Source organism: Danio rerio, chromosome 2 (assembly GCF_052040795.2).
Source record: "Danio rerio strain M-AB ecotype USA chromosome 2, GRCz13ab, whole genome shotgun sequence".
Lineage (NCBI taxonomy): Eukaryota > Metazoa > Chordata > Actinopteri > Cypriniformes > Danionidae > Danio > Danio rerio.
Window position 1 is genome coordinate 21364983 of NC_141022.1, and position 17073 is coordinate 21382055.

Here is a 17073-nt window from a genome sequence, read left to right on the forward strand (position 1 = left end):
TTGAAAGAGTAAACTCCAGATGAATCACCTTTGCAAATGCACACACTCCATGATGAAGTCTTGAAAGCAAAAGGTCATCAAAATGTCACCTTACCCAACGTTTTTTGACTTTTGGATGAAGAAAAAAAAACGACAACACTCTAAAAAACCTTCAGAATACATGTAGCTCTGGCAAGGCTAACTGTCGTTTGGTGTTGCTTTTTAGACTGGTTTGTGATTTTGGTATTTTATCTTTATGAAAACGTTGAATACCAAACAGGTCTCACTAACAGCAATTTCCAAAAGCTATTGCATTTAAGTGCACTTTCGGGGCAAGTAAAGTGTTACCTGATGTCATGTTCCTCCAGCCAGACTTTTTAATGGAATCATTCCTGCAGAGAAAGATCACTCAAGACAAACTACTGCATACAGAGTAGCACCTAAGAGCACTAAAATCTAAACAGCATAATCCTCTTGTAATGTCCCCTGACATACCCATACATCTCAAGTTCAGAAGAGTTTACACTCACGGACTTTTAATACTTTTGCATGATCCACCAGAGGCAGCGCAGGCTGCTATCGTTTTTCATATTTAGGGGCATATTTAATAACAGCTTGTGTCCCTCTTTTGCAGTTTAAAAATACTGTCAGGAAAATGATCAATGAAAATATGCTTCTGAGGTGTAACTGAGAGTTTCCCTTTCATATTCAGTACACAATTGAGTATTAAACAGTAGAGCAGGGGTGTCAAACTCAGTTCCAAAAGGGCCGAAGCCCTGCACAGTTTAGTTCCAACCCTGCTCCAACACACTTACCTGTATTCAAACAAGCCTGAAGGACTCAATTAGTTTGATCAGGTTTGTTTAATTAGGGTTGGAACTAAACTGTGCAGAGCTGCAGCCCTTTTGAAACTGAGTTTGACACCTGTGCAGTAGTATTTAAAAATATCATAGACTGTGTTTATTTGGTGTTTTTTTTTTTTCTTAACAGTTGATCATTTTGGGGTATAGACTTTCACAAAAAAGAAAACAATCTCAATTTTATTTTGGGAAGAGCAAAGATTGGTGTATATAAAAGTAGACGAAACAAGAAAGAAGGTTTCTCATATGTTGATGTTGTTTGTTGTTTTTGTAAACAAGTTAAAAGCTAATTTAAAAATAGATTTTAACTTACAGTTTGGTGAGTGATCTTTTCCAATATATGGTGCTATAAAGATGTGCTTTGTTATGTTGAAGAGAATAATTGAATTTTCAACAATTTGTTGTTTCGACACAAACAAACAACATGATGTACTCTTTTACTTTTAAAATTTATTTGCATCATTTCAATCCAAAAGAAATCAGAGTAAGAGCTGAGTGATATGGCATGATGCAGAAATGTGCATTAAACACATATTTTAAGCAGTTTACATGTGTCTGTTTCCTCGTTACAAACCTATGTGGTAAAAAATTCACAATATACAATTTAAACTAACAAAAGATGCAGTTGAACAGTCTTAGATGCTCTTTGAGGATGCCTAATATATCTATAAATAATCTTTCCTGAATTTGTATTCTGGTGATGAGTTGTGGTCAGATTAGATGCTTCATTTCTGGTTGCGTTAACTGAAAGCTCAAAAATGCTGGTCTCTTTTGCAAAATAAGAGTCACACATACATAGCTTTTTTTAATACAAGCTTAGATAAACTTAAAAATGAGGGATAAATATCATTGTTGTGGCCAATCAAACACTTGATGTGGTGTGCATATTAATGATCCAGTGTAATGTGATGTTTATACTTTCACAGGATTTACATGAGAACAAGGAAACACTGGTGTCTGAAGCTCACGACAAAAAACAATTTCCATGTTCTGAACTATCATTCAGCTTTTATTTATATATCTGGATTTTTATTATATGGTGCCAAAGGCAACCATGTCATAAATTATTTGTATACTTTTACAGTGTATCAATGTTGCCTTAAATTGACAAACTTGACAAATTGGCCTTAGCAGTTTCTCCATTGTCTGGAGTATAAGCTTCCTGACGCACATAATGACACTTTTTTTTTTTTTTTTGAAGTTGCAAATGTTAAGAACATTAAAGTAAAATTGATCTTCTCATACGACATCACTCATGTAATCATAATCATATTTTTATACACAGTAGGTTGCAACAGTACTATTTATTGTTCATTAGTAAGAGCATGTCAATGAGCAATGTCATTGAAGTGGGTTTGATTCCCATGGAAAGCAAGAAGAATAAATGTTACTGTAAATTTTATTTTTGTATTTTATTTTAAGATTCATATATCATCTGAAAGCCTTCTGAAAGTCATTTAAAATTGTCTAAATTACGTTTTTTAACAATATTACTAATCAAAAGTTAATAAACAGCAAAAATTAAATTTAGTGGGAGATATATGAAATAATTTACTTGCTATTCTAAAGATTTTTGGCATAAAATGATGATTATTAATATTGAATCATACAATGTATTTTCAGTAATTATCAAAACTATACCAATGCACTATAAGACCATAAAATGTTTTGTGTTCCAAGGTAAAAAAAAAAAAAAAAAGTGTAACACTCAAGTGAAGTTTATTCATAAACTAATTTCGAGAGAAGCACGTAATTATGATTGAACACGGCTGGTTCTGCATTAGCATGCATGATCCACCAATCAGGCCATTCCTAACCCACTATAAAGAGCTAGGGTTTTTTCACTACAGTCATCTTCAATTTGAAGAACCCCCCCTTCCACCCCTACCTTTTCACCTTTTCCTCCATAGGGCAGCACGGTGGCCCAGTGACTAGCACTGTCGCCTCACAGCAAGAACGTAACCTGTTCTAGTCCTTCAACAGGCCGGTGGTCGTTTCTGTGTGTAGTTTGCATGTTCTACCCGTGCTTGCGTGGGTTTTCCCCGGGTCTTCCGGTTTCCTCTCACATTCCAAAAACATGCACAACAAGTAAATCTTATAACGCAGCATATCTTGTAATAGCATTCAATTTTTAGTCATCAGCTCTTATCAAGGGGGAGTTGTCGAGATCTACCTGAGCTCAAGGCTCCCCTCTCTTCCTCCAAACGGGAGGGAGCCCAGGGCTCAAGAACCTTCGAGCTCAGGGCTCTCTCCCGGGACAGCATGCCAAACTTGCTTATAATCAATCATCAGCTAAGTGTGAACTCTTGAAATGCAGCAGCCAAATAAACACAAGTATTATTTGAATGAAATTGCCTCTTCTCTGTTTTAAATAAATTGTGTGTTTTTTTGTGTATCGTTATGTCAGTGGTTCCCAAAGTTTCCAAAGTGGGGGCGTCGAGGAACACAAACAAGGCCTTGGGTGGTGATTAAAAAAAATAAATAAAATTATTAAAAATTTTATTAAACTATAGAATTACTATATTTTAACCATAACCCACAAAAGATAAAAATGGTAATTTTTAATAGTAAAAAAACAACATTCAAATGAAAAGCCATCAGTCTTTCAATTATTTTTTTCAAAGGATTGAACGACACAGCAATAGTGTCAGCTGCAGCAGATTGATTTTATAGCACCAGGTTAAACTTTTTGACACCTTTATGGCAAATTAAATACATTAAAAATAATACAGGCCACAACTGAATATGAGGAATATTGAAGATGATCTCTGAGTGGCGGTCTCCAAAACTAAATCAAGAACAGACTTGTACTGAAAGCATTGTGTCCACCAGTCTTTTTAGCTGAGGTTAATATTAAATCAAACTCATTAATAAATGACTATAAAAATTATATGGCTGTTAGACTGTTGCACTTTTTTTGTGCTGTCAATATGCTTGTGTTTAGAGGCCTATTGTTGTATGAGCAACGTTGCATATTTGTAACCACCAAAAAAGAATTTGGGGGTCGCAAGTCACTGGCATTTTTATTTTAGGGGTCGTGGGCTAGTTTGCTTGAGCTTTAGTCTGTCATCATTGTTTGCTGTGACTGTGGATTATTAGTAATAAATAACAAAAGTAAACAAAAATCACCTACATCTTTAATAGCCTGAAGGTGAGCAAATTAACTGCATACTTTCGCATTTTGACTGAACCATTCCTTTAATACAAAAACCTGCAGCATGTCTTACTCTGTTCATAATTTCTCCTAAACAAACTTGGCCACAGTAAAAACTAAATAAAATCTTAAAGCTCAATACTGCCATCTCGTGGTTGTGAGTGATAATACAACAAAATGAACGACCCTGCATTATGCAACGTGGGGAAATCAATCAGGCCTATTTTTTTGCTACCACCCATAATCCTGCTGGGTATCTCATTAAGCATCTCCTCAGTGGAAGCACATAATATAGACGTCCTAATTCAAAGCTGAAGCACCACTGACTCGTGTTATCACTGCACATCGGCTTCCTCCCACCATTCTTTCATCTCCAAAATCCAGCCACCCCTCTTAAAATACTGAGGGGAAACTGATAAGGGCACAGAGGCAGAGAGGCAACAAGAAGAACCAAACAGGGGGGAACTAAAGAACTGAAAGAGAGAAAAACAGATAGATAGAGAGGCACACAGCAAATCTTACAGTGCCATCTTGTCCTTGGAAGATCATCTTTGAAGACCGTGCCCATGGAGGAATTGGCAGAGGATGAGAGCGAACAGCAGAGGCTTTTTCTTCATGTCTTATTCTTTTGGACATGTTCAGCCATTCGCTGGCTTCAGGAAACAAGCCTGTGGGACTCGAGTTGGTTTGGAGCTGGAAGAGCCATTCGATCTTTAAGCCTCTGCTGGCAACGAGCTGGGCGTCTGTTCATTAGCAGCTCGCTGGATGTAATAAAGACACTAGGGCTGGGTGATTTTATTTGTTGAATGTGCACATTTTCTATGATTTTATCTACTATTATTATTAAAAAAAAAAAAATTGTATCATTAAATCGGCACAATTTTTTGCTAAAAGTTTTTACACTCCAAAAAAAAAAATTCATGGTTGCCTTAATTTTTCAAGCTGAATCAAAATAACTTTATGAGTCCATTAAACTTTATTATGTTAAACCGACACAAAACAGCTTGTGTAACTTGTGGAGTGAAGTTAAAACGTGATTAACTTAGTTTAATATGTTACAATGAACTTAAAACATATGCTGTCTGGACTAACGGATCATATAATTTATTTATAGTGTAAAAATGCCCTTTAATAATTGCAATGAAACCTGACAATAATATAAACATGGCTTTTGAAATAGTACATTCTTATCATTTATTTCTATTTTTATGTCAGTATACTGTAAACATATACACGTTATTTGAAATTTTGATTGTTTATATAATATTAATATATAATATTAATATATAATATTATATAATAATAATGTATAAGTACACCCCTCACAAATCTATCTTTTAAATTCATATTTTGAAATAGAAAGGTATACAATATTATTTCTGTACATATACATTAGATTAGTCAGTACTGAAGCCAAATCTAGAGCCTATCTGATAAAATAATTAACGATAACAGTCTAAAGACTAAAACACCCACATATGTACAATGTACAAATATAAAAAATGGGAAATCAAGAGAAGCAAAAAAAAAAAAAAGCAAAAAATAAATATATATATATGTATTTTGTAATTTTTTTTCTTATTTATTTATTTATTTTTATTGTTTTATCTTTCTGTTTCTAGTGCTCTCTGCTGTCACCTCACAGCAAGAAGGTCTCTGATTCAAGCCCCGGCTGGGTCAGTTGGCATTTTTGTGTGGAGTTTGTATGTTTTTCCCGTGTTGGCGTAGGTTTCCTCCAGATGCTCCGGTTACCCCCACAAGTCCAAAGACATGTGGTACAGGTGAATTGGGTAAGCTACAGTTATCCTTAGTGTATGTGTGTGAATGAGAGTATATGGGTTTTTCCCAGTGATGGGTTGCAACTGGAAGGGCATTCGCTGTGTAAAAACATAAGCTGGATAAGTTAGCGGTTCATTCCGCTATGGCAAATAACATTGCATTAAACGTAACAGACATATTAGTTAGACTTATTTCATTAAATTAATCATTGATGTTTAATTATGTTTTATTTATATCCATAAATCACTCATTGGATATATAGAGTTGAAATCAGAATTATTAGCCCCCGTTTGGATTTTATATATTTTTTTTTTTTCAACAGATGTTAAACAGAGCAGGGAAATTTTCACGGTATGTCTGATAATATTTTTTCTTTTGGAGAAAGTCTTATTTGTTTTTTCGGCCAGAGCATTTTTTTTTAATAACCATTTTAAGATTACAATTATTAGCCTTTTTAAGCAATATATTTTTTCAATAGTCCACAGAACAAACCATCATTATACAATAACCTATTTACCCTAGCCTGCCTAGTTAACCTATAGTTAAGACTTTAAATGTCACTTTAAGCAGTATAGAAGTGTCTTGTAAAATATCTAGTCTAATATTATTTACTGTCATCATGGCAAAGGTAAAATAAATCAGTTATTAGAAATTAGTTATTAAAACTATTATGTTTAGAAATGTGTTGAAAAAAAAATCTTCTCTCCATTAAACATAAATTGAGGGAAAAAATAAACATGGGGGCAAATCATTCAGGGGGGCTAATTATTCTGGCTTCAACTACATAGTCTGACTCTGATCACTGACATATGTCTTCATGAACACAGACAATAACATTTTTTTGAAAGATTTCCTTTTCTAAGACACTGATGAGGTTAACAGACATCCTATTTTATTTGTTGAGTGATGACTCCGTTGCAGGTGGTTATTGTGTTCAAGAGTGTCATTGTCATGAGTGTGAAAGAAGACTCTCGATCGCTGGAACAGAAAAGCCCAATCACTGCATGCTGATTTAAGGTCACCTCAGCCTGAACTGATAGAAAAAAAGCTGGTAACAGAGGAGGGCTGCAATTTCGCTTGTCTAGCTGCATATTTTCAAGACTTTGACTAAAAATCCACTGGTATTTCACACAATCTATATTACAAAAAATTAAATAAAATAATAATAATACATAATAGTTTATACTAATATATAGAATATTATAATATACAAACAATATAATAATGTAATGTAATATAATATAAAAACATTGATATAAAATGTAATATAAAAACATTGATAATATTTATTTATAATAAATATTATATATATATATATATATATATATATATATATATATATATATATATATATATATATATATATATATATATATATATATATATATGCCAAAAATAGTTTTGCTGAATTATTTACATTTTTTTAATATATTAAAAAATATATATTTTACACAAATACTGTGTATTTTATTTAAATACATTTTTTAACATTTTTAATGAATATGCATATTTGAAAACATTTTTAAAAGTACTTAAACATTACATTTTTGTTATTATTATCTTTTATTATTATTATTATTATTATTATTATTATTATTATTATTATTATTATCATTACTATTATTGTATTAATACAATATAACATTAGGACATTAATGATAATAATAATAATAATAATAATAATAATAATAATATAATTATATTATTCTTTTTTAAGCAACATATACTTTAAACTAATTAATCAAACACACATTCAATTTTAAGATATATAATATTTTGTTGACCCTGCAATTATTTCCAAAACATATATTTTAGTATATGGAGATTGAAATGAAGTAAATTTTCGATTTCAAAAATATATATTCCATTAAAACTCAGTTACAAAACGTTACTTAATATAAAATAAAAAATAAAATAACATAAAATAACCATAATAAATAAATATATTAACCTGCATGCATATTATAATATCTACAAAAAATAGATTATTGGCCCTCTAAATTCAATATGAAAGAATTATTATACAGTGATTAATGTCATGGGGAGTTTTCTATCATGTAGGACTGGAGCTGCAAGAAAGAGCACAATCTTGTTTGTAAGTCAAAGTCATTTGGATAACCTTTCTGTAGTGTTAAATTCGACTCTCGTTGGTTCTTTTCTCCTTCGGGATTGCGAGTATTATAAGTCTCTTTGGAGAAAGCTTTGAAAGGGTTTTTCTGTGTTGTACGATAAAATCTGATTTAATCTGAGCCAAATTTCCACAGCAATTTTGAAACAATCCAGATAAGAAAGATGGAACTATGTCGCCCTCTTGTGGCAAAAGAAAAAAGTGCACAAAGCACGTGTTTATGGTGCAAGATTTACATCTAGCACACTTATTTACAAGGATATATTAATAATAATAATAATAATAATAATATACCTGGCTGAGATACAGTAAAGAAATGTGCCTAATGTATGTAAGGAGACAACATCAATCTATCACTAATAGCAAAAAATGCATGTTTTGTAGATAATGATCTGTCTGACACTTTCTCCTGGATGAAGAGGGTATCTTTATCTCTGTGCTCCTGGAAACTGTTATTTTATCATTTTCCTTTAATTTGGTGTTTAACACTGTTCCCTGATGTGCCTCATTTAAAAGTGTTTTGATTGCAGATGGAGGAAATGACTCACAAACCTATATAATAGCCTTTATTATAACAATTTTCACACCATGGTGCCTTCATAAGGTTTGCTCTGTTTTCATAATTTCAAGATTCAGCATCAATTTAAGAGGCAAAATTATGCTTCTTATTTTTGTCACATACAATGAGAAAGCTATCACCAACAGTTTTAATCAAATATGTAGGCTAATAATTGCATTATTATTATTATTATTATTATTATTATTATTATTATTATTATTATTATTATTATTATTATTATTTAATGTTGTTGTTTTTGTTGTTTTAAAAATGTAAGCCCAGAAAAGATATGGGATTTTAAAGGGGTCAAAGTTTGACAGTTTGAAAGGTCATAATTAAAGTATGTGAACTGAAAACAAAGTTCTTAAATGCCTAATTTGTACCTCTCAGGCCTGTAAGCAGAGGGAGTTTGGGTGGTTTAAAAGACCCACCCTTCACTGACTACTGTTCAGAATTTGTCCCATTCATGAGCTCATTTGTCCTATTTTGGCTGATATGCCATCATAAATTGTAAAAATTTGCCATAAAAAAAGGTGTTACCACCAACTGTAATCCTATGTTAGCTGTCGCTTCAGCATGACTGAGGAAAGTTGAATGCGCTGGTCAGTTTGTCATCTGAATTTAAGATATTTAAATGATATTAAATGAATAAGTTTTCAATTTTAAACTTTAACAGATTCTTATTTTTCTAATGATATATGATTAAATTAATCTGAATAAAAAAAAAATAAGAATTGGTCTCATATGTCCTAATTCTAAATCTTTAGGAAATGTTTTGGTACATCAAAAAGTGTGATTATGATAACTATCCGACATCCATAAGCAAAAATAACGCTTAAAATGTCACTAAAATAAAACCTCAAACCTCAAACCTATTTAAACCTCAAAATTAAATAGATAATCAAGCGAAAATAAGAGCAAAAGGGTTAACTTTTCAAGAATTAAGTTGAGTGAGTGAGTGAGTGAGTGAGTGAGTGAGTGAGTGAGTGAGTGAGTGAGTGAGTGAGTGAGTGAGTGAGTGAGTGAGATACAAAACATGCACACTAGCGTTAAATGTTGCATTCAATTGATTGTTGTGCAACCCAATGCTACAGTGCAACAGGTAACAATATCGAAAAAACTAGCCATAGCTATTTTTTATTGTAGAACAATACTACTAAGGCGGGTAACATAGAGAGAGATTTTAATAAATATTAGGCCTATTACTCTTTTTATTTTTTTTATTATTGGACATTTGTCTTGAATTGTTACGCTCATATCAACAGCTCATCATCATGCTTTGCTTAATTTTATGCTGCTTACATAAGCTGAAATATTAAATTTGTCAAAACAAGATGACTTTTGCTGCTAATAATAATGAGCTTTACACGTGACAGTAAAAAGTAAAAAAAAAAAAATCTACTTTGTCAATATTGTTATGTATGTATGTATGTATGTATGCATGTATATATATATATATATATATATATATATATATATATATATATATATATATATATATAAATATATATATATATATATATATATATATATATATATATATATATATATATATATATATATATATATATATATATATATATATGTATGGATGTATATATGTATGTATGCATGTATATATATATATATATATATATATATATATATATATATATATATATATATATATATATATATATATATATATATATATATATATATGTATGTACAGTACTGTCCATGTACAATAGTGCATAAGTATTAAGAACTATACCAGCTTTGTTAGCATTTCGTCACATTGGAATTATAAGGTTCTACCTGCGTTCTGAATGATTTTGAGATATTGAGCTTCAAAGTTTTTGCATCCCATATAGCAAACAGTAAGTGTGTAACAATTGTTTTTTAAAATAAAAAGACTTAAAATGTAAACTGCTTATAAAAAAAAAACATCTTATATGTAAATAAGTTGTCATTTAATAAGAATATGTCAATAACTCAATTTTGACAAAAATGTCAGATAGAACTCTAAATTAATAATTTTACACAATAAATAATCAGTCTTTTTATTAAAAACGAACAGAAAATTCAAGAATTATCCACAAAAAAATACATCACATTTCCTATTCAAGTAACATTTTATGTTAAATGTGGCTTTCCTTGGCGACTGTTTTCTTCTAATTGTCCTGACATTTTCTGAAATAATGTGCTGTGTAGTATCGTTGTTCTTTAGGTTTAGAGTGTCAAATCTTTCTTGTTCTGTCTAGGTAATCTCATATAGCCTCTATAATATTTAGGGCAGGACACTGTGGAGGTCATTTCATGACTGCCTTTGTTTCATCAACTGTTTTATATTTTTAAATAGGATTTCACTGCAATAAGCAGATCAGTATTATGCTGAAAGTTATTACCACTGAAGTCCTTTCCAGAAGGAATGGCATAATAGATTATAAATTTTAAAATTCACAATTCCATCAATTCAGTTTATATTGCTTACAACAATACTGGTAGAAATGCAACTCAAATCAGGACAAACTGCCTCTCTCCAACATTGTCTTTCATATGTCTTTCACGTGGCTCAGTGCTTAGCACTGTTGCCTCACAGCAAGAAGGTCACTGGTTTGAGCCCAGGCTCGGTCAGTTGGCATTTCTTTGTGGAATTCGCATGTTCCCCATGGTCGTGTTGGTTTAGTACGGGCGATCCGGTTTTCCCCACAGACAAAAAGACATACAGTATAGGTGAATTGGATAAACTAAATTGGCCGTAGTGTATGAGTGTGTGTGTGTGAGTGCATGTGAGAATGCATCGGTGTTTCCCAGTACTGGGTTGCAGCTGGAAGAGCATTTACTGTGTAAAACATATGCTGAATACTGTAAGTTGGTGGTTTATTCTGCTGTGGTGACCCCTGATTAATAAAGGGACTAAGCCGAAGGAAAACGAATAAATAATTTAAACAGTTAAGCCAAAATAACTAAAACTGGTCCACCCTGAAGGACCAGTACATTCTAAATGACAACTTAATTACATTACAGGATGTTTTTTTTTTTTATTTATTAATTAAAAAAGCAATTGTTACACACATACTGTTTGCTATGTGGAATGCAAAAACTTTGAAGCTCAATATCTCAAAATCATTTGGAACGCAGATAGAACCTTATAATTCCGAGGTGACAAATTTGCCTAAAGTCTTTGGACTTGTGGGGAAAACCGAGCACAGGAGGAAACCCACACAAACTTCACACAGAAATGCCAACTGACCCAGCTGCGGCTCGAACCAGTGACCTTCTTGCTGTGTGGCGATAGCGCTACCCATTGCGCCACCATGCCGATATCCATTATACCATCAGTAAAATATTAACTGATTTAAAGTTGGCCTAAAAGCTTAGTATACTGTATATATTTATGTATGTATGCATGTATGTATGTATTTATCTACTGTATGTATGTATATATGTATGAATGTATGTATGCATGTACAGTGGTGTTTGCCCCCTTACTGATTTCTTATATTTTGCATGTTTGTCACGTTTCAGATCCTCAAACAAATGTAAATATTAGTCTAAGATAACACAAGAAAACACATCATGCAGTTTTGAAATGAAAGTGTTGATTATTACATTGATATATATCCAACACATATTGATACTAATTAGGCTAAAACCTACACTACACATTTGATGCCAAACTGCTGTCAAAATAGCTCACTAGCATTCCTAAATCAACAACAGCATGTAATAAAAAGTTAGTACATTATTTTAAGTGCATCTAATGTTACCAAACAGCAGTCCTGTCACTGTCACTTAACATATATAAACATGTGGGGCCATTTTTGTCTTTTCAGTTCCCTCTTTTAGCCCTGAGGAACTGTGAGAAAAGAGCTCCTCAAGTTGAATCCGCCTGCATGTTGAGAACTGGCCTGTTCCCCGTTAGCAGACAGCCAGTCAGGGGGTCCGGTGCCATTTCGCCATTGTTCTGTGGCCAAGTGCAGTGTCCATCCCTAGCCTTTTTGCCCGCTAGTCTTCGCTTGGGCTGACTATATTTAGTCGATTATGAATATGCAATAGTGCTGAGAGTAATGTGGCCAGACACGCCACTGTCCGGCCCAATAATGTCAAAGTCATTAGCAGCAGGAAACAGGATCCACATGCGGGGGGATTGGGCCTTCAAAAAAATCTGGCCTGTCCACTCAGCTGCCCATCTCGAGTGGATGTAGAACAATGACCAGAGCCAGCGATACGCACCGTGGACTGACCTACATATAAAACATCCACACACGCATGGCCGTCCGGGAGAATCATGGCTGAAATGCTACAGATCTGTCGGGACGCATGCCGAATCATCCTTAAGGTCTTGTGCTCCATCCCTGAGATTATGAATCTACATAACTGTCAACGTATAATGCCATAACACAATTACGCTCTCATTTACCCTTTATCATCATGAAAAGCTTTCAGTACATCCAGCTTGATTTTAAACATGGCCACCGCAAAATATTATAAGTTGGTCAAAGTGATGGACGAGGCAGAAATGTCTTATTAATGAGTAATTGTGTTTTAAAACGGAAAAGTCAAAACAGTCAGACACATTCTGGTTAAAGGCATTAAGCAAACTAGTGCCAAAAGAGTTTAAGTAATTTTTTTGATTGTAAGGGAAAAGTAGACATTAAACACAGTGTTTACTGTTAATTTCCATACAATAGAATGGTTATCGTGGTTGTCAGTTCAACATCAGTCTATAAAATTACATACTTTAGATTCGTCCATACATTGTTGTCTTGTTATATTAGTATCACTGGGATACTACGGTAGCTATTGTATATCTTTTAAAGTTATTTTTCTATTAGATTAATTATATATAGTAGTATACTTTTATTTATTTATTTTTTTTATATTAGAACTTTATTATAACTGAATTAAATTTATGAAATAAAAGGTTTTTATGTTTAATTTTATTTAGCTTTGTTTTATTTTATTACTCAATGAATGCATATTTTATATAAATGTAAATAATGTTCAAATGTTTATTATTATTATTTTTATTATCATTATTATTATTATTATTATTATTATTATTATTATTATTATTATTATTATTATTATTATTATTATTATTATTATTGATATTATTATCTGAAGCTACCTAATATAAAATTGTTTACTGTTTTCTTCTTCTTCTTCTTAATATTATTATTATTATTATTTTATTATTATTTGAAACTACCTCATATTAAATTATTTACTATTTTATTTTTATTATTATCATTATTATTATTATTATTATTATTATTATCTGAAACTACGTAATATAAAATTATTTACTGTTTTATTATTATTATTATTATTATTATTATTATTATTATTATTATTATTATTATTATTATTATTATTATTATTATCTGAAATTGCCTAATATAAAACTACTTAATGTTTATTACTATTATTAATATATATATATATATATATCAACTTTGACAATTTACTTAATAGATAGTAAGCAAGTGAACAAAAGACTATCGGAAAAATATGTAGCCTAATAGGGCTAATAATTTTGACCTTAAAATGGCTTTAAAAAAAATCTAAAATGCTTTTATTCTTGCCAAAATTAAACAAATAAGACTTTCTCTAGAAGAAAAAAATATATATAAGACATACTGTGGAAATTTCCTTGCTCTGTTAAACATTTCATTTAAAAAAGAAAAGAAAAGAAAAAATGAAAGAGGGGCTCATAATCTTGACTTCAACTGTATATGAATTTGATAAAACTAAATGATGAATATCTCACACTCTATGTCAATAGTGTCATCCTCAGAGTGTGAGCACACATTTTTAGGTCATGTTCTGCTGCTGTTCCTTATGATGAGTTTATGTGTGTGCATGGAAAAGGGCAGCAGATGATCTGAGGGTCAGATGGCATCAGGCATGAGTCCTACAGGAGGTGACTGGGCGGGACGCTGCTCCTCCTGCCTGCCACAGTCCATTCCGTCACATCCACCAATATGCAGAGATCCTGACAAACGATCCTCCTCAAGCTCTGGATGATTAGAGCTTGTGCTGTGTGTGATTTACTCATACACACTGGAGCTTCTAGACTGAGCATTCTGCACAGCCAGGTCAAAAAATATGTCTATCAAAATAAGAGATCTATTTAAATTTAATCACAACAAATTTCAAAGGGCATCACAGACTGTGTAGAAATTGGGATATTATATTTTCATCAAAAAATAAATAAATACATAAAGGTTCAATAGCTGATTTTCTTCAGAAATGTTTTTGTTGTGCTGGTTGAAAGTAACTTCACATTCCAATAGTAAAGATATATATATATATATATATTCATTCATTCATTTTCTTTTCCGCTTAGTCCCTTTATTAATCTGGAGTCACCACAGCAGAGTGAACCGCCAACTTATCTAGCACATGTTTCATGCAGCGGATCCCCTTCCAGCCACAACCCATCTCTGGGAAACATCAATGCACACTCAATCACACTCATACACTGACAATTTAGCCTACCCAATTTACCTGTACCGCATGTCTTTGGACTGTAGGGGAAACCGGAGCACCCGGAGTCAACCCAGGTAGCAAAGAATTCTGGCCAGGATTTGGCATAAAGATGGCACAGCAGGACTCATCTGACTCTGGCATACAGCATGTGGGCCAAACATGGGCCAGGTGTGACAGAGGTGGCACCGTCTTTAAGATTGCATGCAAAACATAGGCCAGATGTGAAATGCAGTATTTGGCCCAGATGTTAAAAATTAAAAAGATAAAAATCTTGACACACTTTTAAAATACATTTTAGTTATTTTCTAAGTAAAGAAATATTTTGATGCTCAAAGCCATTTCCATCTACTTATTTGCATCTTCTAACGCCTTTAGTTTTAATCCAGGAAACAATCAAGATTTAGTAATCTATTGTTTTCTGTATGTTGCAAAATAACTGAATTTAACATATTACATATATTTTATAAACCAAATTATGATGTTACAAATTATATTATTATTAACCATTACCTACCAATACCGTTATTAATGCACATAAAGCGTAATGCTTCATGGGTTTATCAATGGCATTGCAGTAGTGACACACCAAATATGGCTTCCATACAATGGCCAAACATAGGCCAGCTGGCCCAGTTCAGGCCGAGTTATGGGTTACAACTTGGCTGAGACTAGGCCCGGATATGGTCCATTTTTGTCTCATATATCGAAGCCTTGGTCAAGTCATGTACTGTAATTCACTGCAGCATGTGGCCCAAGCATAAGCTAATTGTTTGGGCCAGAGCTGGGCCAGAGATATTTTGCTAAATGTGGGAAAACTTTTTAAAATCTTGAATCCATATTGGAGTAACTTTTTCACACTGGGGGAAGGATGACACCATGGCTGAAGTGTTTCTTTTTAGACAGTTTATGTTATATTTTAAAACTTTTTTTGTCTTGCAAAGCTTATGTAGATTTGTTATGAATAGTTATGAATGGGTTTTATGCACAGAAGTGTTGTTCAGCCACTGAAATCGTTCAGCGATAAATGTGACTTTTTTCAGTTTCATAAGGGACCTTTTACAGCATCAACAATGTAGATTTTTATTAAGTTTTATAACAAAACAAAAGTAAATAGCGCTATTCTGCCTAGCCTGCTTTACTGAGGTGAAGTTGGTTTTATATTCACATTGGTTCATTTGTGAACAATGACAACCTGTGACGCGCTCCCTGCATTTTTACCATGCTTCTTTGAATATTCGGTCTGAAATAGCATGTATGTAGTATGACTTAGTAATAAGTGTAAATCCTGCATCCCGCTGGCCAACCACTAAGAATACAGTGGTGGCTTTAGGACAAGGTGTTTGAGAGAGTGAGACCAGTAATCTTTGAATGCATGAACTATTGCAAATTATGACAAGTTTTGCTTGACAGACAACTGAAAACTTGCTAGATATAATACATTTTTTTTATTCGCAATAGTAGTATAATTATAAAGTACTATAAATTTTTCTAAGTGGCAATTAACATAATCTAGTAGTTTGTCTACTGTCATCTTTAAGGTGTGTGTTGTTATTTCAGGAGGTGTGGCTTTGGACGGCAGGGGATGGATTATGTTTTCAAAGCTATCAAGCTAACGAGTAGCATTTTGACAGATCCCCTACTGCACCTTTCATTCAAAATTATTAAATAATTATTTTACTCCTGTAAAACTTGCATAATTTTTCAAATATTTCCAAATTTTTATTAGTTATTTTGCATATTCAGCTAAAATTTGGAGTTAATGGCTCAATTAATAAGTTGGCAAGTTAGGTTAATTTAGAATAGGCAAGTTATTACATAATAGCATTTGTTCTGTAGCCAATCAAAACTAAAATTTAGGAGAAGCTAATAGTATTGACCTTATTCTTTTACTATATTTTTTTTCAATTAATTTTTTAATGTTTATTTTTTATGTAAAAATTATTTTATTCCAGCCAGTACAAAAGAAACATATTAGACTTGAAAGTAACCCTCAATAATAATAATAATAATAATAATATTTATAATAATAATAATAATAATTATTATTATTATTATTATTATTATTATTAATTATTATTATCAGAGACGACGCGGTGGCGCAGTGGGTAGCATGTTCTTCTCACAGCAAGAAGGT